We start from the raw sequence: 24,275 nt of genomic DNA on the forward strand, positions 1-24,275 counted from the left end.
GTATGACTGATAAGAGTTTTTTCTCCTTTCCAATATATATACCACGTTATTTTTATTATTCCCTTAGCTAGGACTTCCAATATGATGTTGAAGAATAGCAACAATAAAGAGAATCTTCATCCTGGGTATCAATTCTAATTTGAAATATTTCTAATGTTTCAGCATTGTGACATGGCGTTCACTTAAATCTCTGGTACTTTATTAAGTATGTTCTAATCTAGGTTTGTTTTGTTAAATATTTTTATTAGGAATGAATATTTGTTTCTATTTAATGTTTATTATTACCCATTGAAATAAACAACAGCATTTTACAGTTATTACATCAGTAGATATTCTAATGTGAGAATATATTTTATCATGGAGAAACACTACTGAGCCATGCTGTTTTTTCTTTTTATCATGCTGCCTAATTTGGTTGGTTAATACTTTATATGTTTTTTTGTACCTATTTAGGAAGTGTAACTGGCATATTGTGGAGCATGTATGTGTGTGTGGGTGTGTTTGCTATCATTTCCCAGTATTGGTAACTGTTGAATATATTAGGTTAATAAAATGAGGTAGGTGGCTTCACCTTATTTTCTTTGCTCTGGGAATCTTTTGCAGAAGTTAGAAAATTGTTTATTTAGTAGAGTCTTAACAGAACTCGCTATCTAGGGAAAAATCTTCTGGTCTTGATACTGCTTCAGTTTACTCTGGGGTTAAAGGTTTAATTCAATTGTTCTACTTTCTCTTGAACACACTTAAAAATTCATTTTCCCAAAAGCATATACATGTTATGTAGGCTTAAAAATTTATGGCCTAGAATTCTACATTCTCTTACAATATCTTAAATAACTTGTAAAGTTATTTCAATAACTTTGTCAGTTTGAGTTTCTAATATGTTCTCCCCTTTTTCATGACCATACTTTCCAGTTTTTTTTTTCATTGGAGTATAATTGTTTTACAATGTTGAGTTAGTTTCTGCTGTACAGAAACTAACAGAAAGTGAATCAGCTATATGTATACATATATCCCCATATCCCCTCCCTTTTGAGCCTCCCTCCCAACTCCCTATCCCACCCTTCTAAGTCTAAGTCGTCACAAAGCATCAAGCTGATCTCCCTGTGCTATGCAGCAGCTTCCCACTAGCCATCCATTTTACATTTCGTAGTGTATATATGTCAATGCTACTCTCTCACTTCGTCCCAGCTTCCCCTTCTCCCACTGTGTCTTCAAGTCCTTTCTCTACAACTGCGTCTTTAATCCTGCCCTGTCAATATGTTCATCAGTACCGATTATCTAGATTCCATGATGTGCGTTAGCATATGGTATTTGTTTTTCTCTTTCTGACTTACTTCACTCTGTATGACAGACTCTAGGTCAGTCCAACTCATTACAAATAACTCAATTCCGTTCCTTTTTATGGCTAAATAATATTACATTGTATATATGTGCCATATCTTCTTTATCCATTTGTCTGTCAATGGACGTTTAGGTTGCTTCCATGTCCTGGTTATTGTAAATAGAGCTGCAATGAACATTGTGCTACACGTATCTTTTTGAATTATGATTTTCTCAGGGTATATGCCAAGTAGTGGGACAGCTGGGTCATATGGTAGTTCTATTTTTAGATTTTTGTTGTTGCTGTTGTTGCAATATCTTCTATTTTTTATTTTATTTATTTATTTTTAAACACTTTTATTGGAGTATAATTACTTTACAATGTTGTGTTAGCTTCTGCTGTATAACAAGTGAATCAGTCATATGTATACATATATCCCCATATGCACTCCCTCTTGCGTCTCCCTGCCACCCTCGCTATCCCACCCCTGTAGGTGGTCAAAAAACATGGAGCTGATCTCCCTGTGATATGGAGCTCCTTCCCACTAGTTGTCTACTTTACATTTGGTAGTGTATATATGTCAATGTTACTCTTTCACTTCGTCCCAGCTTACCCTTCTCCCGCCCAGTGTTCTCAGGTCCATTTTCTACCTCTGCGTCTTTATTCCTGTCCTGCCCCTAGATTCATCAGAGCCATTTTTTTTTTTTAGATTCCATATATATATATATATATATATATATATATATATATATATATATTAGCCTATGGTATTTGTTTTTCTCTTTGTGACATACTTCACTCTGTATGACAGATTCTATGTCCATCCACCTCACTACAAATAAGTCAATTTTGTTTCTTTTTATGGCCAAGCAATATTCCATTGTATATATGTACCACATCCTCTTTACCCATTCTTCTGTTGATGGATACTTAGGTTGCATCCATGTCCTGGCTATTGTACATAGTGCTGCAATGAACATGGTGGTACCTGTCTCTATTGAATTATGGTTTTCTCAGTGTATATGCCCAGTGGTGGGATTGCTGGGTCATATGGTAGTTCTATTTTTAGTTTTTGAAGGAACCTCCATACTGTTCTCCATAGTGGCTGTATCAATATACATTCTCACCAACAGTGCAGGGGACTTCCCTTTTCTCCACACCTTCTCCAGCATTTATTGTTTGTAGATGTTTTGATGATGGCCATTCTGACCAGTGTGAGGTGTTACCTCATTGTAGTTTTGATTTTCATTTCTCTAATGATTGGTGATGTTCAGCATCTTTTCTTGTGTATAATGGCAGTCTGTATGTCTACTTTGGAGAAATGTGTTCTTAGGTCTTCCACCCATTTTTGGATTTGGTTGTTTTTTTTTTGATATTGAGCTGCATAAGCTACTTGTTTATTTTGGAGATTAATCCTTTTTCCATTGCTTCATTTGCAAATATTTCTCCCATTCTGGGGGTTATCTTTTCATCTTGTTTATGGTTTCCTTTGCTGTGCAAAAACTTGAACTTTCATTAGGTCACATTTGTTTTTATCTTTCATTTCCATTAATCTACAAGGTGGGTCAAAAAGGAGCTTGCTGTGATTTAAAAAAAATATATTTAATTTATTTATTTATTTTTATTTTTGGCTTCATTGGGTCTTTGTTGCTTCACGCAGGCTTTTCTCTAGTTGTGGCGAGCAGAAGCTACTCTTCATTGCAGTGTGCAGGCTTTTCTCATTGGGTGGCTTCTCTTGTTGCAGAGCACAGGCTCTAGGCACACAGGCTTCAGTAGTTGTGACACTCGGACTCAGGAGTTGTGGCTCACAGGATCTAGAGCACAGGCTCAGTAGTTGTGACTCATGGGCTTAGTTGATCTGCAGCATGTGTGATCTTCCCAGACCAGGGCTTGAACCCATGTCCTTAACATTGGCAGGCAGATTCTTAACCACTGTGCCACCAGGGAAACCCATTGCTGTGATTTTCATCATAGAGTGTTCTGCCTATGATTTCCTCTAAGAGTTTTATAATGTCTGGCCTTACATTTAGGTTTTTAATCCATTTTGAGTTTATTTTTGTGTATGATGTTAGGAAGTGTTCTGATTTCATTCTTTTACATGTAACTGTCCAGCTTTCTGAGCACCACTTATTGAAGAGGCTGTCTTTTCTCCATTGTATATTTTTGCCTCCTTTGTCAAAGATAAGGTGACCATATGTGTGTGGATTTACCTCTGGGCTTTATATCCTGTTCCACTGATCTATATTTCTGTTTTTGTGCCAGTACCATACTCTTTTGATTACTGTAGCTTTGTAGTATAGTCTGAAATTGGGGATTTTGATTCCTCCAGCTCTGTTTTACTTTCTCAAGATTGCTTTGGCTATTCTGGATCTTTTGTGTTTCCATACAAATTGTAAATTTTTTTGTTCTAGTTCTGTGAAAAATGCCATTGGTAATTTGATATGGATTGCATTGAATCTGTAGATTACTTTAGGTAGTGTAGTCATTTTCACAATGTTGATTCTTCCAATCTAAGAACAAGGTATATCTTCCCATCTGTTTGTATTATCATTAGTTTTTTTTCATTAATGTCTTATAGTTTTCTGCATACAAGTCTTTTGCCTCCTTAGGTGGGTTTATTCCTAGGTATTTTATTCTTTTTGTGGCAATAGTAAATGGGAGTGTTTCCTTGATTTCTCTTTCTGATTTTTCATCATTAGTGTATAGGAATGCAACAGATTTCTGTGCATTAATTTTGTATCCTGCTACTTTACCAAATTCATTGATTAGCTCTAGTAGTTTTCTGGTGGTATCTTTAGGATTTTCTATGTATAGTATCATGTCATCTTCAAACAGTGACAGTTTTAGTTCTTTTCCAATTTGGATTCTTTTTATTTCTTTTTCTTTGATTGTCATGGCTAAAACTTCCACAACTATGTTGAATAATAGTAGTGAGAGTGGGCACCCTTGTCTTGTTCCTGATCTTAAAGGAAATACTTTCAGTGTTCTACCATTGAGAATGATGTTGGCTGTGTGTTTGCCATATTCGGCTTTTATTATGTTGAGGTAGGTTCTCTCTATGCCCACTTTCTGGAGAATTTTTATCATAAATTGATGTTGAATTTTATTGAGAGCTTTTTCTGCATCTATTGAGATGATTATACATATTTTTTCCTTCAGTTTGTTGATATGGTGTATCACATTGATTGATTTGCACATATTATAGAATCATTGCATTCCTGCAATAAACCCCACTTGATCATGTGCATGATCCCTTTAATGTGCTGTTTATTGTGTTTACTTGTATTTTGTTGAGGATTTTCTCATCTATATTCATCAGTGATATTGGTCTGTAATTTTCTGTTTTTGGACATCTTTGTCTGGATTTGGCATCAGGGTGATGATGGTGGACTCGCAGAATGAGTTTGGGAGTGTTCCTTCCTCTGCTGTATTTTGGAAGAGTTTGAGGAAGACAGGTGTTAGCTTTTCTCTAAATGTTTGATAGAATTCACCTGCGAAGCCATCTGACACTGAGCTTTTGTTTGTTGGAAGATTTTTAATCACAGTTTCAATTTCAGTGCTTGTGATTTGTTTGTTTATGTTTTCTATTTCTTCTTGGTTCAAACTTGGAAGGTTGCACTTTTCTAATAATTTGTCCATTTCTTCCAGGTTGTCCATTTTATTGGCATATAGTTGATTGTAGTAGTCTCTCATGATCCTTTGTATTTCTGTGGTGTCAGTTGTTACTTCTTTTTCATTTCTAATTCTGTTGATTTGAGTCTTCCCTTATCTTCCTGATGAGTCTGTCTAATGGTTTATCATTATTTTTTATCTTCTCAAAGAACCACCTTTTAGTTTTATTGATCTTTGCTATTGTTTCCTTAATTGATATTTATAAGATATTCCATCCAAAACCAACATGTCCACTTTCTTCTCAAGTGCACATGGAACATTCTCCAGGATAGATCACATCTTGGATCACAAATCAAGCCTCAGTAAATTTCAGAAAATTGAAATCATACCAAGTATCTTTTTTGACCACAATGCTATGAGACTAGATATCAATTACAGGAAAAAACTATAAAAAATACAAACATATGGAAGGTAAACAATACACTAGTAAACAACCAATAGATCACTGAATAAATCAAAGAGTAAATAAAAAAATACCTAGAAACAAAAGACAATGAAAATACGATCACCCAAAACCATGGAATTCAGCAAAAGCTATTCTAACAAGGAAGTTTATAGCAATACCATTCTACCTCAAGAAACAAGAAAACTCTCAAACAACCTAAACTCACACCTAAAGTAATTAGAGGTAGAAGAACAAAAAGAAACAGCAACAACTGCAAAAAACAAAACAAAACAAAAAATTAGTAGAAGGAAAGAAATCATAACAATCAGATCAGAAATAAATTTTTAAAAATGTAGTTTTTTAATATGAATCTCTCCAAAATCTTGCTTTTATTTTCTGTTGGTCAGCTTTAGAAATTATTTTTTAATTTTATTGATATATATTTAATTTTATTGACTTTTTTTTCTGTTTGCTGTTTTTATTTATTTTTAGTCTATTGTTTTCTAATAGTGCATTTGGGTCTATAAATTTTTACCTGTGTTCTATCATGGACATAGAGTATACACTTTCATAAATAGTGCCTTTTACCCTTTAAAAGTTTATCATTAGTATTTCTTAGAGTTATTTAGAAACATTTTCTTTAATCAATAGGCTTGCATATTTGGAGGGAGCCTGAAGAAGTGTTATGATTTTGTGATTGATTTCTTATTTTCTTGCAACATTCTCAGTAAATATGGCCTCTATGATAACATTTTTTGGTAGCTTTTTTAGATTCCTTTTGTGATTATTACAGTCACTTGATTTCTGTTTTCCTTTGGTGTTCCATTTGTGTCTATATCCTTTGCTGAGTACAATCTACATATATCTACTACATCATTAGTTAATTGTGTTATACATATATTTTATATCCTAACTTATTTTCACACTGCCAGTTCAACAAATCAAAAATTTCTAAAGTTTGTCACTATGATTATGGATTTATTACTTTTTTGTGTGTATTTATCAGTTTCATTATATATATTTTGTAGCTATGTTCCTTGATACATAAAGAACAATTACTACTATATACTGCTAAAATTCCTACATTATATTTAATCAGTATGAACTATCCCTTTCACCTCCTTTAATGCTGCTTACCTTAAATTGTATTTTGTCTAATATTAATGTTGCTATTCATTTTTTTCTTAACAAGTTTCTGGCTTATCTGTTTTTCTTTATTTTTTTATTCCAATATTTCTGTGTCATTTTGTTCCAGGTGAGGTTTCCTACTTCCATTGAATTCAATCTTCTTTGAATATTTTAAATTTCCAATAGTTTCTAGACCAAAATGGGATATCCTTTTTGTTTTCCAGTGCAATAATGAATATTTTAAATATATTTTTAATACCAAATCCAATAAATTGAAACAGAGGGAGAGGATGTAGCATTTAACTAGTGTGCTATTTTGATCTTAGTGCATTATAGTATTTTTAAGTTCTGCAGCATTTCATGACATCTTAAGAGCATTATTTTTCCTTATGAAAATATAATTTTCATTGTACATTTCAGAACATACAATAAAGCTTCATTTTCACGCTGTACAGAAAAAAAGTAAATAAGACTTTCTATTTTTGTAAGAATCTTAGAAAAAGAAATTAATAGAGACAAAACAGAAATGCTTAAATTAGCAATCACTAGTAAAAGACATTATGTTCTGGAAATTTGGCTACTCTTTGGTCACCTTTTATTTGAAATCTGCCAAATTAGCAATATCATAATTTGCAGTACTACATTATTTTAATTTTTTTATGGGAAACATAATTTTGAGTTTCAATTAGACTTAATGAAGGAAAACATAGTTGACCCCAAGTTAATTTCGGTCATGTACATTCCCTGTATGTTAATGGAAATAAAGATTTTATGTATGATATATGTGTTATGGATAATTAAAACCTAGCATAGATTTAGCACTGTTCCACACAAAACATTGAAGGACCCAAATATGTAGCAAATTCCATGACAGTTTTAAAGTTGAGCTGCTATGGTAAAAACTGGACATTCTTGATACTTCAACATGGAATATGTGCACAAGGAAAGGAAATAACTTTGCACTTTATAAGCAGTGTGTTGTAAGTGGAAAATTCAATGTCTTAAATAAAACTGTATTTTAAATAGATAAATAAATAATGTTTTTTTTTTTGTCAGTCATCCAAATGCATAGATACTGGACAAAAAAAAAAAAAAGAATCCTTTAGCAACCTGACGTTCACTGAATTAACCATATATTCTTTACTGGTGGGGAATATCCAGGATGAGGGATAGATCATGACTGACTGCTTTCTAGGCAATTTTCTCATGCTGTAATGTCTGCCAGAACTGATGCAAAAATCAGAGTTAGGGCTTCCCTGGTGGCGCAGTGGTTGAGAGTCTGCCTGCCGATGCAGGGGGCACGGGTTCATGCCCCAGTCCGGGAAGATCCCACATGCTGTGGGGCGGCTGGGCCCATGAACCATGGCCACTGAGCCTGTGTGTCTGGAGCCTGTGCTCCACAACGGGAGAGGCCACAGCAGTGAGAGCCCTGTGTACAGCAAAAAAAAAAAAAAATCAGAGATAAATAATTGTTTTTATTTTTCAAATAGTTGAGTAGATTAAAGATATGTTGGTCTCTTAAGTGTTCCTGTAGAATCAGATGTCCCAATATCAGTGGGAACTATTATATTCTCTTTTTCATGTAGCCAGCTGTCTTCTGTTATGCTTCCTGAAGAGGGTCACATTATAAGCCCAGAAGTAGGATGAAGTTGTGATGTGATATTGAGGTTCTTCTTCCTCCTCCTAGGTAGGGGTTGTGGTGCTTAATACTAAAAGACATTTTAAGAGAAAATTGGACCCTGCTGCAATCCATTTTGAAGAGTTTTGGGGCCTTTCAGAATTGAATTTAAACGCTAGGTCTATCTATATGTGACAGATTGCAAAAGTTATTTAATGTCTCTGTGCCTTAGAGTTCTCATCCATAAAATTAGTCTAATAATATCCAGTTCATAGTGCTGCTGTAAAAATTATTATAAAATAGTGTTTGAAAGGTTATAAATACAATAAGGCCCAAGGTATGAATGATACGTTTTCCTAAATTTAACTTTACAATAAATTACTTTTATTTACCCTAGAAGTGCTGGACAAAGGAGAGGAACAGGGTTGCTACCTATCCCATCATACGGATACTAGTCCTATCAAACAGCTCCCTTGGAAGTAATGCCACAGGGGACACAAAGTAGAAGCAGACAGGAGATGAAAGATCTTAACTTCAGGTCAAATCAAGACAAAATATTTTGTGATTGTTTATAAGCACAGAGTAGATTAACTGATGAAAGAAACAAGTGCCAAATTCCAGTGGTTTAACACAGCAAATTTTATTTCTTGCTGACTTTGAAATTTCTTTGACTCCTATATAGGAAGACAGTGAGACCTCTGCTCCATGAAGTCATCCAGGGAATGAAGCTTCTTTCACCTAGAGGTTCCACTATTCCTAGAGTCTTGAAGATCACATGTGAATCTATTGCATCTAGCAAGAAAGAAAAGTAAAAAAGAGTAAGAATAGAGAATAACATGGGTGTTATTTCCAAGTTTTTCATGTTGCTTTGGCTAGAACTTAAGTCATATTATCCCATCAACTAGGTAAGGTGAGGTTTAGAGGTATAATCTGTGTGTACAAAGTCAGAAAGAAAACAGAGTTTGGTAAATACGTAGCATTGTTTCTGCCTGCCAGAGATGTCATTTGGTCAGATGCCAGAAAAAGGGCAGGGAGTCAATTGAATTTTTCTTTTGAATTTCCTCACCTAAGTTTTTTTCACACTCCTTTCTTACAGTCTTAAAAGTAAACATCCAATTTTTTATTAAACTTAAGAGTAAATGCAGGAATAGTTTATAATTTGCTAATCAGTTTAGCTCAGCAGATCTTGCTTCAGTGCTGGCTTCTTATACCTAGCTCTTTGTAAAGTTCAATTCATTCAACCTCTTCCAGTTTTGTTTATCTGAAAAATGTCTATCTAAATTACAGAAATGGAAAGTTAAATTGAGATATACATAAAAATGTGTTTATAAATTAGGAAGCATGAGGCATTATTTTTACTAATGAAAAGCTGGCTGAAAAATTACTATAATAATGACTTGGCATTCCATTCCACTCTGCCCTGTCTTCATCAAATCCATTAGCAAACCTGTGCAAATCATGCTGTTTAAATGTCAGAAGTATATTTGAATTTCACCTGTATTATACAGCTGGAATCTATGTTTAGTTAACACTTTCTTGTACTGACATGATTCAAATAAACTATGATATAAAAAAAAATGAAGTCATCACAGAGAACATCATACCATTACATATGAACCAAGAGTGTGGAAGACAAAGATTCAGAAGGAGATAAGAAAGGAGTTTTTAAAGGTCAGGTTGGGCTGGGGTCTGAAAAGTGGAGAATTCAGTTGATCATCATTATATTCGGTATTGGAATAAGAGAGAAACCTAAGTAGGGTTGGTTTTGTTTGTTGTTATTTTTTTAACCTCTTGAATTTATCCTCTAATTTTGTTTTGTTTTTTTATTGAGGTAACATTGGTTTATAACATTATGTAAGTTCAATGCATACATTATATTTCTACTTCCATATACACTACAGCAAGCTCACCACAAAAAATTTAGTTTCCACCTTAAGCTAATTCTTCATCAAAGAATTGAAAAGAGGAACTTAATTCTAATAAAAGAACTTAATTCTTTTATTCTATTATAGACATTAGTCTAACTTTCAAAACATATTTCCTTTCCAATAACATTAACATTCATAACCCTGTCCTTAATCATCTAAATTGCAACTTAAGATTAAATTGTTTTTCATGCAAATTAGAAAGTATGCCAGTTCTATGAAGGCCCACATTATAATTTTTAGATAGACTGAAAAACAATTTTCTTTTCTCTTTCCTCTCTTACTTTCCATTTTGCCTTTCTCTCTCTTTTTCCTACATTTTGTTCATGATTTTTCCACAAATTTTCTTGATTTTGTATATTATGTCTTTATAAAATCTGGAAATCATGAAAAGGATATTCAACAATTATGTATAATGCAGCACTTGTTACCTCTAACTGAACAAAATTCCATGTAAGAATAAAATAGTCCTTCTGTCAGTTATCATGAAAAAGTTCTCTCAACCTATCATGTGTCCAAAGGTTAATAAACACATTATCTTAATTTCCTTCCTAGATTCAAGTCAGATACTACTATATACTTTTTCATTTAGTTTTCTTTTTCAAATTTGACTGACACTGTGATTGACTTTGAATGACCATTATTGATCTCCAAAATTGTATGAGATCGTTTCTTAAACACATAGCTTCTTTTGCTAAAAAGTGAACTGAAATGTGTATGTGTATGCAAAAGAGAGAGGGAATGTATGTAGAGTAAATGCTTATTGAAAATTTTGCTAAGGACCATGAAGTTTTCATTCCTTGTGACCATGCTATATCTTCTAGACTCCATCCCCTATTTCTTCTTCCACTTTCTTTTTGATTTCCTAACAATTCCCATCGTATAATAAGTGGTAAGTGAAATCAATGGACCAATCTTTTCCTACAAGAAATGGAGGAATAGCTTAATTTAGAGATGTTAGAAGAGATTTGGCTTCACCCTACTTTCAGTTTCCATTTGCTGTGGAAAGCCAAAGGCTAACATTTAATTTCATATATTTATTTTTTTGTCCATGTCTGACATGTCTTAAAGCCTCCAAGTTTTCTTTTCATTCTTTATTCTCTTTATTGTCACAGAAGGAAGGAGAGAGGAAGAAATGTGTGGGGTTTTTTTGTTTTGTTTGTTTGTTCGTTTGTTTTCGGTACACGGGCCTCTCACTGTTGTGGTCTCTCCCGTTGTGGAGCACAGGCTCCGGAAGCGCAGGCTCAGCGGCCATGGCTCACGGGCCCAGCCACTCCGCGGCCTGTGGGATCTTCCCAGACCGGGGCACGAACCCGTGTCCCCTGCATCGGCAGGCGGACTCTCAACCACTGCGCCACCAGGAAAGCCCGAAATGTGTGTTTTTATAAGTATGTGAGTTTTTAAATTCCATGCCACCTTTTCTGGCATTTAAATCAAAAAGGGCACTAGATTGATGGGGTATACTTATTTTTTACTTTCATATCAGAAAACATAAAGTCAATTTTATTTTCAGACATTATAATTTGTCTAGTAATTTAACTCTTCTAAAATTATTCTATTTCAGGTTGTCTCTGTTCTACCTAATCTCCAACATTTACTTGAGTAAAATTTACCCTTAACAGATTAGTCATCTCAAACACCATCTGTCCCCAAAAGCTTTCCAAGATCCCCAGTTTGGCCCATATATCAGTTCTCTGTGTTCTCTTTACACCAGAAGACTCTTTTCCAAACACTTAGCTAATTTTATTGACCATAAATTTCTGAAAATCAGGGATTATATCTCATTCAACTTCTTATACCTTTGGATGTTATATGATGAATACAAGTTGAAGTGAACATTATAAAAATTTCTACCCCTTTCTCCCAATTTGTAATTTTAGTTCCACTCCAAGAGCAGTGATTTATTCACTTTTCACAGTGGACATGCAAAAACTATTTTAAATTTTATCTGGAAAAGTAATGAATAAGAAGAGCTAAGAAAGTTAGTGCATTACAGATGCAAAAATATGTGGACAAATCAGTAAAAAAGAACAGAGAATCCATAAACAAAACTTTTAACCATGAGGATTTAATTTAACATGTTATAAATGTAATATTACATGTCAGGAATGAAAAGATTAGTAAGTAAAATATGTTTCTATTTTAAAATAATAAATTTAGAGCTAGAGTTCAACCAAAAAATAAAAATAAATTCTAGGTGTATCAAAAGTTAAAACATAGAAGAAATTATGACTAGAATAAAATATGGCATAATATCTGGATAATCAGAACCATTTAAGTATGAAAGTAAGTGAACAAATGATCAAGGAATTTACAGAATCATTTGACTACGTAAGAGTAGTTTTTGAAAAAACTCGTTTGTCAAAAAAAAAAATCAGGCAAACAAATAATGGGAAGATTGCCCCAAGTTTAATGACTTTAATATTTTAAAAAAATACTAATACCTCAATAACTAAGGTCATTAAAAGCAGATTAAAAATATAGTATTGGTATAACAATATTCAATACTGGTCAGAATGTGGTAAGACTGAAACATAACACTGGAATCACCAAAGAAATTTTATATTATGCTCTCTACATTGCTTATTAAAACAATAAAATGAAGGAATATACTTCATAAATATTTTCTCAAGTGTTGGGAGCTTTTTTGTCAATTAATAAGAAAATTAAACTAACCAGAACACCTGCTTCTCTAAGAATTTCAGTCAATTTGGTGCTACTATTGAGGCTAATTTTTGCTGTGATGATCCTTCTGTTTTATTTTCTATGAGTTCTCTTTGTGCTTTTTCTGTTTTTTTTTTTATTAGACTTGCCAAAGATCTGTTTATACTTTTGATCTTTAAATTAAAGAAAAACATAAAAATCAAGTTTTACCTATTGTACCAGGTAGTGCAACCAGGTAGGATTATTGATATCAAGTGACAAAAACTGACTGATTAACTTGAGCCAGAAAAAATTAAATTTACTGCTGGGTCATAGAATTGAGAACCATGAGTTAGAGGAGCTTCAGAGATGTCAGGAGCAAGGGCCCAGGAACTGTGTATTAGGATACAGTTAACAGAATGACTCAATTCCAGTAGTAGCTACCACGGTGAAGATTTAGGTACCAGTCCAGATTTAAATTACTGGAAGAAAGATTCCACCTCCTACCAAACAGTTCATTAGTTTTAGTAGCTATAAAAATTTTAATTTGTGTCCTTAGGTTTTCTTTATGTATGCAATTGCCAAAACAAAGAAGTAATTTTGTCTTTTTTAACACAATTTTCTTATCTTATTGCATTAGTTATTACCCCAAAAGTAAAATGGAAAAAATTACTTATTTATTTTTTTATTTAATTCTTCTTTTAATTTACTTGTTATACCAGGCACTGTTCAAGGATCAGAGGATATAGAAGAGAAAAATACAGACCAGAATGCTGTCTGCATGGATTTGATCAAGATCAATATGACACAGAAAATAAACCAGAAAAATAAACCAAATATACAGTATGTTATACAGTTGACTTTTTAAATTTTTATGGGAGTATAGTTGATTTGCAATGTTGTGTTAGATTCAGGTGTACAGTAAAGTGAATCAGTTATACATATACATATATCCACAATTTTTTTTTTAGATTCTTTTCCCATATAGGCCATTACAGAGTATAAAGTTCACTGTGCTATACAGTAGGTCCTTATTAGTTAAGTGTTTTATAAATAGTAGTGGGAATATGTCAATCCCAATCTCCCAATTTATGCTCCCACCCTTCTTCCTTGGTAAACATAGGTTTGTTTTCTTTCTTTCTTTTTTTAACATATTTATTGGAGTATAATTGCTTTACAATGGTGTATTAGTTTCTGCTGTATAACAAAGTGAATCAGCGATACATATACATATATCACCATATCTCCTCCCTCTTGCATCTCCCTCCCATCCTCCCTATCCCACCCCTCTAGATGGTCAAAAAGCACAGAGCTGATTTCCCTGTGCTATGCAGCTGCTTCCCACTAGCTACCTACTTTACATTTGGTAGTCCATGCCCTCTCTCATTTTGTCCCAGCTTAAACTTCCCCCTCCCTGTGTCCTCAAGTCCATTCTCTACATCGGCATCTTTATTCCTGTCCTGCCCCTAGGTTCTGCAGAACATTTTTTCTTTTTTTTTTTTAGATTCCATTTTTTGTGTTAGCATACAGTATTTGTTTTTCTCTTTCTGACTTACTTCACTCTGTATGACAGACCCTAGGTCCATCCACCTCACTACAAATAACTCAATTTTGTTTCTTTTTATGGCTGAATACTATTCCACTGTATATGTGTGCCACATCTTCTTTATCCATTCGTTTGTTGATAGACACTTAGGTTGTTTCCATGTCTTGGCTATTGTAAATAGAGCTGCAATGAACATTGTGATACATGACTCTTTTTGAATTATGGTTTCCTCAGGGTATATGCCCAGGAGTGGGATTGCTGGGTCATATGGTAGCTCTATTTTTAGATTTTTAAGAAGCCTCCATACTGTTCTGCATAGTGGTTGTATCAATTTACATTCCCACCAGCAGTGCTCCCTTTTCTGCACACCTTCTTCAGCATTTATTGTTTGTAGAGTTTTTGATGATGAACATTCTGAACAGTGTGAGGTGATACCTCATTGTACTTTTTTTTTTTTTTTTTTTGGTATATGGGCCTCTCACTGTTGTGGCCTCTCCCGTTGCAGAGCACAGGCTCCGAACGTGCAAGCTCAGCAGCCATGGTTCACAGGCCCAGCTGCTCCGCGGCCTGAGGGACCTTCCTGGACCGGGGCATGAACCTGTGTCCCCTGCATCGGCAGGGTGATTCTCAAGCACTGCGCCACCAGAGAAGCCCACCTCATTGTACTTTTGATTTGCATTTCTCTACTGATTACTGATGTTGAGCATCCTTTCACATGTTTGTTGGCAATCTGTAGATTTGGAGAAATGCCCATTTGGGTCTTCTGCCCATTTTTGGGTTGGGTTGTTTGTTTTTTTGATATTGAGTTGCATGAGCTGCTTGTAAATTTTGGAGATTAATCCTTTGTCAGTTTCTTCATTTGCAAATAGTTTCTCCCATTCTGAAAGTTGTCTTTTTGTCTTTTTTATGGTTTCTTTTGCTGTGCAGAAGCTTTTAAGTTTCATTACGTCCCATTTGTTTATTTATTTTTTTTTTATTTCCATTTCTCTAGGAGTTGGGTCAAAAAGTATTTGTTGTGATTTATGTCATAGTGTGTTCTGCATATGTTTTCCTCTGAGAGTTTTATAGTATCTGGCATTACATTTAGGCCTGTAATCCACTTTGAGTTTATTTTTGTGTATGGTGTTAAGGAGTGTTCTAATTTCATTCTTTTATATGTAGAAGTCTAGATTTCCCAGCACCACTTATTGAAGGGGCTATCTTTTCTCCATTTTCTCCATTGTATATTCTTGCCTCCTTTACCAAAGATAAGATGCATGTACGTTTATCTCTGGACTTTCTATCCTGTTCCGTTGATCTATATTTTTGTTTTTGTGCCAGTGCCATACTGCCTTGATTACTGTAGCTTTGTAGTACTGTCTGAAGCCTGGGGGCCTGATTCCTCAAGCTCCGTTGTTCTTTCTCAAGATTGCTTTGGCTTTTCAGCGTCTTTTGTGTTTTTATACAAATTGTGAAATTTTTTGTTCTAGTTCTGTGAAAAATGCCATTGGTAGTTTGATAGGGATTGCATTGAATCTTTAGATTGCTTTGGATAGTATAGTCATTTTCACAATGTTCATTCTTCCAATCCAAGAACATGGTATATCTCTCCATCTGTTTGTATTGTCTTTGATTTCTTTCAACAATGTCTTATAGTTTTCTGCATACAGGTCTTTTGCCTCCTTAGGTAAGTTTATTCCTAGGTATTTCATTCTTTTTGTTTCAATGGTAAATGGGAGTGTTTCCTTAATTTCTCTTTCTGATTTTTCATCATTAGTATATAGGAATGAAAGAGACTTCTGTGCATTAATTTTCTATCCTGCTACTTTACCAAATTCATTGATTAGCTATAGTAGTTTTCTGGTAACATCTTTAGGATTCTCTGTGTATAGTATCATGTCATCTGCAAACACTGACAGTTTTACTTCTTATTTTCTGATTTGAATTCCTTTTATTTCTTTTTCTTCTCTGATTGCTGTGGCTAAAACTCCCAAAAATATGTTGAACTATGTTAAGTGGACAACCTTGTCTTGTTCCTGATCTAAGTGGAAATGGTTTCTGTTTTTCACCATTGAAAATGATGTTGGCTGTGGGTTTGTCATATATGACGTTTATTATGTTCAGGTAATTTCCCTCTATGCATACTTTCTGGACTTTTTTTTTCATAAATGGGTGTTGAATTTTGTCAAAAGCTTTTTCTCTATCTATTGAGATGATCATATGGTTTTTCTCCTTCAATTTGTTAATATGGTTTATCACATTGATTGATTTGCGTATACTGAAGAATCCTTGCATTCCCAGGTTAAACCCCACTTGTTCATGGTGTATGATTCTTTTAATGTGCTTTTGGATTCTGTTTGCTAGTATTTTGTGGAGGATTTTTGCATCTACATTTATCAGTGATATTGGCCTGTAGTTTTCTTTCTTTGTGACATCTTTGTTTGGTTTTTGGTATCAGGATGATGGTGGCCTCGTAGAACAAGCTTGGGAGTGTTCCTCCCTCTGCTATATTTTGGAAGAGTTTGAGAAGGACAGGTGTTAGCTCTTCTCTAAATGTTTGATAGAATTCGCCTGTGAAACCATCTGCTCTTGGGCTTTTGTTTATTGGAAGATTTTTAATCACACTCTCAATTTCAATGCTTGTGATTGGTCTGTTTATATTTTCTATTTCTTCCGGGTTCAGTCTCAGAAGTTTGTGCACTGCTAAGAATTTGTTCATGTCTTCCAGGTTGTACATTTTATTGGCAGATAGTTGCTTGTCGTAATCTCTCATGATCCTTTGTATTTCTGCAGTGTCAGTTGTTACTTCTTCTTCATTTCTAATTCTATTGATTTGAGTCTTCTCCCTTTTTTTCCTTGATGAGTCTGGCTACTGGTTTATCAATTTTGTTTATCTTTTCAAAGAACAAGTTTTTACTTTTATTGATCTTTGCTATTTCTCCTTCAGTTCTTTTTCATTTATCTCTGATCTGAACTTTATGATTTCTTTTCTTCTGCTAACTTTGTTTTTTTTTTTTTCTTCTTCTTCTTTCTCTAATTGCTTTAGGTGTAATGTTACGCTGTTTATCTGAGATGTTTCTTGTTTCTTGAGGTAGGATTGTATTGCTATAAATTTCTCTCTTAGAACTGCCTTTGCTGCATCCCAGAGGTTTTGGGTCATCGTGTTTTCATTGTCAGTTGTTTCTAGGTATTTTTTTGTTTTCCTCTTTGATTTCTTCAGGGGTCTCTTGGGTACTTAGTAGTGTATTGGTAGCCTCTGTGTGTTTATTATTTTTTACAATTTTTTTCCTGTAATTGATATCTAGTCTCAAAGTGTTGTGGTCAGAAAAGATACCTGATATGATTTCAATTTTCTTAGGTTTACCAAAGCTTTATATGTGATCCAAGCTATGATCTATCCTGGAGAAATTTCCATGAGCACTTGAGAAGTGTAATCAGTTGTTTCTGGATGGAATGTCCTATAAATATCAATTAAGTCCATCTTGTTTAATGTGCCATTTAAAACTTACATTTCCTTATTTATTTTCATTTTGGATGATCTGTCCATTGGTGAAAGTGGGGTGTTAAATCCCACTAATATTGGTGAAAGTGGGGTGTTAAATCCCACTAATATTGGTGAAAATGGGGTGTTAATTCCCCTACTATGAATGTGTTACTGTCGATTTCCCTTTTAATGGCTGTTAGCGTTTGCCTTATGTATTGAGGTGCTCCTGTGTTGGGTGCATAAATATTTACGATTGTTATATCTTCTTCTTGGGTTGATCCCTTGATCATTATGTAGTGTCCTTCTTTGTCTCTTCTAATAGTCTTCATTTTAAAGTCTATTTTGCCTGATATGAGAATTACTATTCCAGTTTTCTTTGGATTTCCATTTTCATGGAATATCTTCTTCAATCCCCTCCTCACTCTCAGTCTGTATGTGTCCCTAAGTCTGAAGTGGGTGCCTTGTAGACAGCATATATATGGGTCTTGTTTTTGTATCCATTCAGCCAGTCTATATCTTTTGGTTGGAGCATTTAATTCATTTACATTTAAGGTAATTATCAGTATGTATGTTCCTATTACCATATTCTTAATTGTTTTGGGTTTATTATTGTAGGTGTTTTCCTTCTCTTGTGTTTCCTGCCTAGAGAAGTTCCTTCAGCATTTGTTGTAAATCTGGTTTGGTGGTGCTGAATTCTCTTAGCTTTGCTTTTCTGTAAAGGTTTTAATTTCACCATCGAATCTGAATGAGGTCCTTGTTGGGTTTATCTTTGTTGTAGTTTTTTCCCTTTCATCACTTTAAATATGTCCTGCCACTCTCTTCTGGCTTTCAGAATTTCTGCTGAATGATCATCTGTTAACCTTATGGCAATTTCCTTTTATGTTGTTTGTTGTTTTTCCCTTTCTGCTTTTATTATTTTGTCTTTTATTTCATGTTTGATAGTTTTATTAATATGTTTCTTGGCATGTTTCTCCTTGGATTTATCCTGTATGGGACTTTCTGTTCTTCCTGCATTTGATTGACTATTTCCTTCCCATATTAGGGAAGTTTTCAACTATAATCTCTTGAAATATTTTCTCAGTCCCATTTTATTTTGTCTTCTTCTTATGGGAACTCTATCTTTAGAATGTTGGTGTGTTTAATGTTGTCCCAGAGGTCTCTGAGACTGTCCTCAACTCTTTTCATTCTTTTTTCTTTATTCTGCTCCTCAGTAGTTATTTCCACTATTTAATTTCCAAGTCACTTATCCATTCTCCTGTCTCAGCTATTCTGCTATTGATTCCTTCTAGAGAATTATTAATTTTGTTTATTGTGTTGTTTATTTGCTCTTAGTTCTTTAGGTCCTTGTTAAATGTTTCTTGTATTTTCTCCATGCTATTTCCAAGATTTTGGATCATCTTTACTATCATTACTGTGAATTATTTTTTGAGTAGACTGCTTATTTCTTCTTCATTTGTTTGATGCAGTGGGGTTTTACCTTGCTCCTTCATCTGCTGTGTGCTTCTCTGTCTTCTCATTTTGCTTCACTTACTGTGTTTGGGGTCTCCTTTTCACAGGCTGCAGGTTCGTATTTCCCATTGTTTTTGGTGTCTGCCCGCAGTGGCTATGTTTTTTTCAGTGGGTTGTGTAGGCTTTCTGGTGGAGGGGACTGATGCCTGTGTTTTGTGGCTGAGGCTAGGTCTTGTCTTTCTGGTGGGCAGAACCATGTCCAGTGGTCTGTCTTGGGGTGTCTGTGACCTTATTATGATTTAAGGCAGCCTCTCTGCTAGTGGGTGGGGTTGTGTTCCTGTCTTGCTTGTTGTTTGGCATAGGGTGTCCAACACTGTAGCTTGCTGGTAGTTGAGTGGAGCTAGGTCTTAGTGTTGAGATGGAGATCTCTGGTAGAGCTTTTACCTGTAGATATTACATAGAGCTGGGAGATCTCTGGTGCACCAACGTCCTGAATTCGACTCTCCCACCTCAGAGGTACAGGGCTTACACCTGGCAGGAGCCCCAAGACCCTGTCAGCCCCATGGTCATATACGTAGGGAGTTTCTTGCCTTTTGGGAAGTCTGCAGTCTTCTGACAGTGTTCAGTAGGTGTTCTGTAGGAGTTGTTCCACATGTAGATGTATTTCTGATGTATTTTGGGGGAGGAAGTTGATCTCCACGTCTTGCTCCTCCACCATCTTGAAGGTCTCCAGAGGTATTCTTAAGAGATCTACCATCATCCAGTTGTGCAAGCCTGTATAACCCTGTCTCTCTCTTTTCTTTCAGAGCACACCCATGGTGTCACCAGCAAAGCCCACTGGGGTCCCCAGGAAAAGTACAATGGAGTCCAGGTGATAAGGTCTACCTTCATTTATGATTAGTCTATTTTCACTTGTCTATAGAAGCTGCGTGCAGAAGTCTTGCACCTAACATGTTAGATTAGTGTTCCCAGCATAGAAACGCTGTGATGGACACTTTGGCAGCTGTGTGCAGAAGCCCATAAGTTTGTTTTCTACATCCTTGACTCTACTTCTGTTTTGTAAATAAGTTCATTTATATCCTTTTTTTAGGCTCCACATATAAGTGATATCATATGATATTTGTCTTTCTGTGCCTGACTTACTTTACTTAGTATGACAGTCCATCCATGTTGTTGCAAATGGCACTTTTGTTCTTTTATATGGCTGTGTAATATTCCATTGTGTATATGTACCACATCTTTATCCATTCCTCTGTTGATGGACATTTAGGTTGCTTCCATGTCCTAGCTATTGTAAATAGTGCTGTAATGAACATGGTGGTACCTGTCTCTATTGAATTATGGTTTTCTCAGAGTATATGCCCAGGAGTGGGATTGCTGGGTTATATGGTAGCTCCATTTTTAGTTTTTTAAGGAATCCCCATACTGTTCTCCTTAGTAGCTGTACCAATTTACATTCCCACCAACAGTGTAGAAGGGTTCCCTTTGTTCCACATGCACATGCTCTCTAGCATTTACTGTTTGTAGATATTTTATGATGGCCATTCTGACTTGTGTGAGGTGATACCTCATTGTAGTTTTGATTTACATTTCTCTAATGATTAGTGATATTATACGATTTTAAGTGTTGATTAAAATGAAACATGGAAGATCATGAACAATGTTTCAGGTGGGCTGAAAATAATGGCAACAGGAAGAATCACTATCTTTCATAATATAGAGCCTCATGGTTTAGAATAAATGTTATTTGTTGCTGTGAACTTACCCTTTTTTATATTTAATTAGTTTCTTTCAAATTCAGTTTTAAAAAATTAAGAATGGCAACTAAATTCAATCACATTCTCTTTTTTTTTTTTTTTGGTGGTACACGGATCTCTCACTGTTGTGGCCTCTCCCATTGCGGAGCACAGGCTTTGGACACACAGGCTCAGCGGCCATGGCTCAGGGGCCCAGCCACTCCGTGGCATGTGGGATCCTCCCAGACCAGGGCACGAACCTGTGTCCCCTGCATCGGAAGGCAGACTCTCAACCACTGCACCACCAGGGAAGCCCCAATCACATTCTCTTAAACATTACTGATATATTCATAAGGATTTCCTCCTTTAATTCATTGGTGATATTAATTATATTTATGGATTTAAGGTCTTCCTGGTCTTCCTAAAATAAATCACATTTTGTAATAAAGTACAACTATTTTTAATATACTAGATTAAATTTTCTAATATTATACTTTTAGAGTTTTGCAGTTTTATTTATAAGTAAAATCTGTCTACAATTTTCTATTCTGTCTTATCATAATCAAATTTACGAATTATTTCCATGAAGAATTTTTCATCCTTTTTCTACAGGTGGAATCATTTAAACAGCAATACAAAAGCTAACATTTTTATGGAACAACATGATACAGACAATTTTAAGCCCTTTATGTAGATAAACGTAGTTAATCATCACAGCAACTCTATAACGTAGGCATTATTATCCATATTTTACAGATGGGAAAACCTAAGCACAGAGAGATTACACAGCATATCTAAGTTCATTTGGTGGTGATGCTTTTTTTAATGGTTGATATTCAATATACTTTCCAGTTTATTTTATGATCATTTGATCTATTCATGCTTTCTACTTCTTGGCTTGATTTTACTAACTTAAATTTTGCTAGAAAAACATCCATTTCCTCGAATTTTTCAAATTTGTTGCCAAACATTGAAATTTTTTTTCTTTCAGAAATAGTTTATTGCTAAGATATCTTTGATTATGTTTCTATCTTATTCAAATCATATGTATTTTTTTGTCTCATAACTGTGTCTTCAATCAGGCTCATTAGGGGATTTAGCTACTTTATTGGTCTTTCCAAACACCTCAGTTTAAAAAAAAATTATTAATCTCAGCCTATATTTTTCTAATGCCATTTTCCTACTATTCAAAAAAATTAATATACCAATATGAATGTTGTGTTCCTTTATTTTTATCTTTTTAAAATTGATATTAAGGAGTTTTTAAAGCAATAAGGTTGCTTTTTAAAATTTTTTTCATCCTTTCACCTTCAACCTGTTTGTGTCTTTGGATCTCAAGTGAATCTCTTGTAGCTGTGACTGCTCTCTTTTATCTACAGATCTCTGGTATATATTTGCTCACTCCATTTTTTTTTCTCCTTTTTTTAATCCCTTTGTTTCAATTGTGTTTTGTAAAAATTAATCACAAAACAGGTTTTCCCCCCCAGACTGGCAACTGCTCTCTTCAAGAGGGAGAACTCATATTTAGAGGAACAACTGATATAATTACTTTTCTCTTTCCATTTTTTTTTTTACTCTTTCCATTTTAATTTATCTTTACTATTTATTTTATTTTGTTGCATCTCTCAATTCATCTACTAAGATTTGTTTAATTCAAAATCATTTACATTTGTTGCAGAAAGTCATCTTTAAGGTATAATTTATTCTACTTAAAAGGACTTATTATCCTTTTGGTTGAAGTTGTTTAACATTGTTTGGTGTATATCTTGCAATTCTAGTTCATACGGACCATCAATACTAAAGGTTCTTCTTGGTTCCTTTAGGAGAACCAGTATTTTCCTTCACTTACTCATGTCTTTAATCCTAGTGGCTAGGTCAGAGTTCCTGAATTATTTATGTGATGGAAAATCTGAGTAATAGAAGGTATACAGGTTGGTTTCCTGTGAGCAGGTGATGTATAACTTATCAACTGTTAGGTCTCTGTTGAGGCACCAGGAGGAGGCTTCACTGATCCATGTTCTCTTATGCATACCAAGTCTTAATGCATACTAGTCTCAGACATAAGAATTATTCAAGTCTATCTCTGTGGATTCCCTGCAGTCCTTCTGGGTCCTGGAATATCCTGGATTTCAGTGCCCCCTGCCCCCATGACAGGAAAATATATTCTCCTTTTTTTTCTCCTTCAAATATTTTGGCAAACCCCTTGAGCATGTACAAATTGTTCCAGGTCTGTCAAGCTACCTGCCCTATTTCCTGCATTTCAGAGATGTTGTTGATAGGAAATGGGGAACATGGGTGTCCTGGGCTTGAGTTCAGAATGCCATTTTCCAAGAATCTCCTTGAGTGAGTTTATAACAATGTAAATCAGATCACGTCATACCCCCTGATTAAAATACTTCAATGACTTACCCTTGCACTTGAAATTAAATCTGAACTCCTTTTCATGGTCTACAAGGTTTGCATGATCCAGGTGTTGTCTATGTCCCCAGATTCAGCATGCACCACACAAGACCTTGTCCTTCTCTTATGTTTTCTATTCTGCCCCAATTCTTTTAAATTTCTGGTCTATTGATTGTTTCCTTTATTATTTTGTAAAGTTATCATGGCATTTTTATTATATATATATATTTTTTGTTATTTCAACATATTTGAGAAGGTAAATTAACGTGTTTAGCCTACTGCCTTGAATCAGAAATCAAGACAAGCTTATAGGCTAAATTATATGTGTTGTGTCCCTTAGATGCTATAATAGTAATATGTAAGGAGTAGTATTGGGCATTAAAGAGCAAATAGATACTTGTAAATGGGGTGAATGGTTATAAGAAAATGGTTCACAAAGGAGGTGACATGAATACACACACTGTTATCACCTTGACATCAAGAACTGTGAATAATTATTCTTCTCTGAATCCTGTCAATACTGGTTATTTATTAGTATAAGATGGTAGTACACATTAAATAGTGAAATAAGTCAAATCCTGACCCCTTCTAAATACTTGGAAGCTTGCACTTTTTTTATTACTACATTTACAAGGATTTGGACCTTGGATAGACTCCTATTTTTTTTTCTTAAGCTTAGTAAGGTGCCTTTTTGAATTTGTACAGATAGACCCAGAATTAAGACTGGAGGGCTACCCTGGTGGCGCAGTGGTTGAGAGTCTGCCTGCCGATGCAGGGACACGGGTTCGTGCCCCGGTCTGGGAAGATCCCACATGCCGCGTAGCGGCTGGGCCCGTGAGCCATGGCTGCTGAGCCTGCGCATCCGGAGCCTGTGCTCCACAACGGGAGAGGCCACAACAGTGAGAGGCCCATGTACTGCAAAAAAAAAAAATTAAATAAATAAATAATAAGACTGGAGTGGATATTGAGAGCTAAATTAATCTTCAAAA

This window comes from Phocoena phocoena, chromosome 17 (genome assembly GCF_963924675.1).
Source record: "Phocoena phocoena chromosome 17, mPhoPho1.1, whole genome shotgun sequence".
NCBI lineage: Eukaryota > Metazoa > Chordata > Mammalia > Artiodactyla > Phocoenidae > Phocoena > Phocoena phocoena.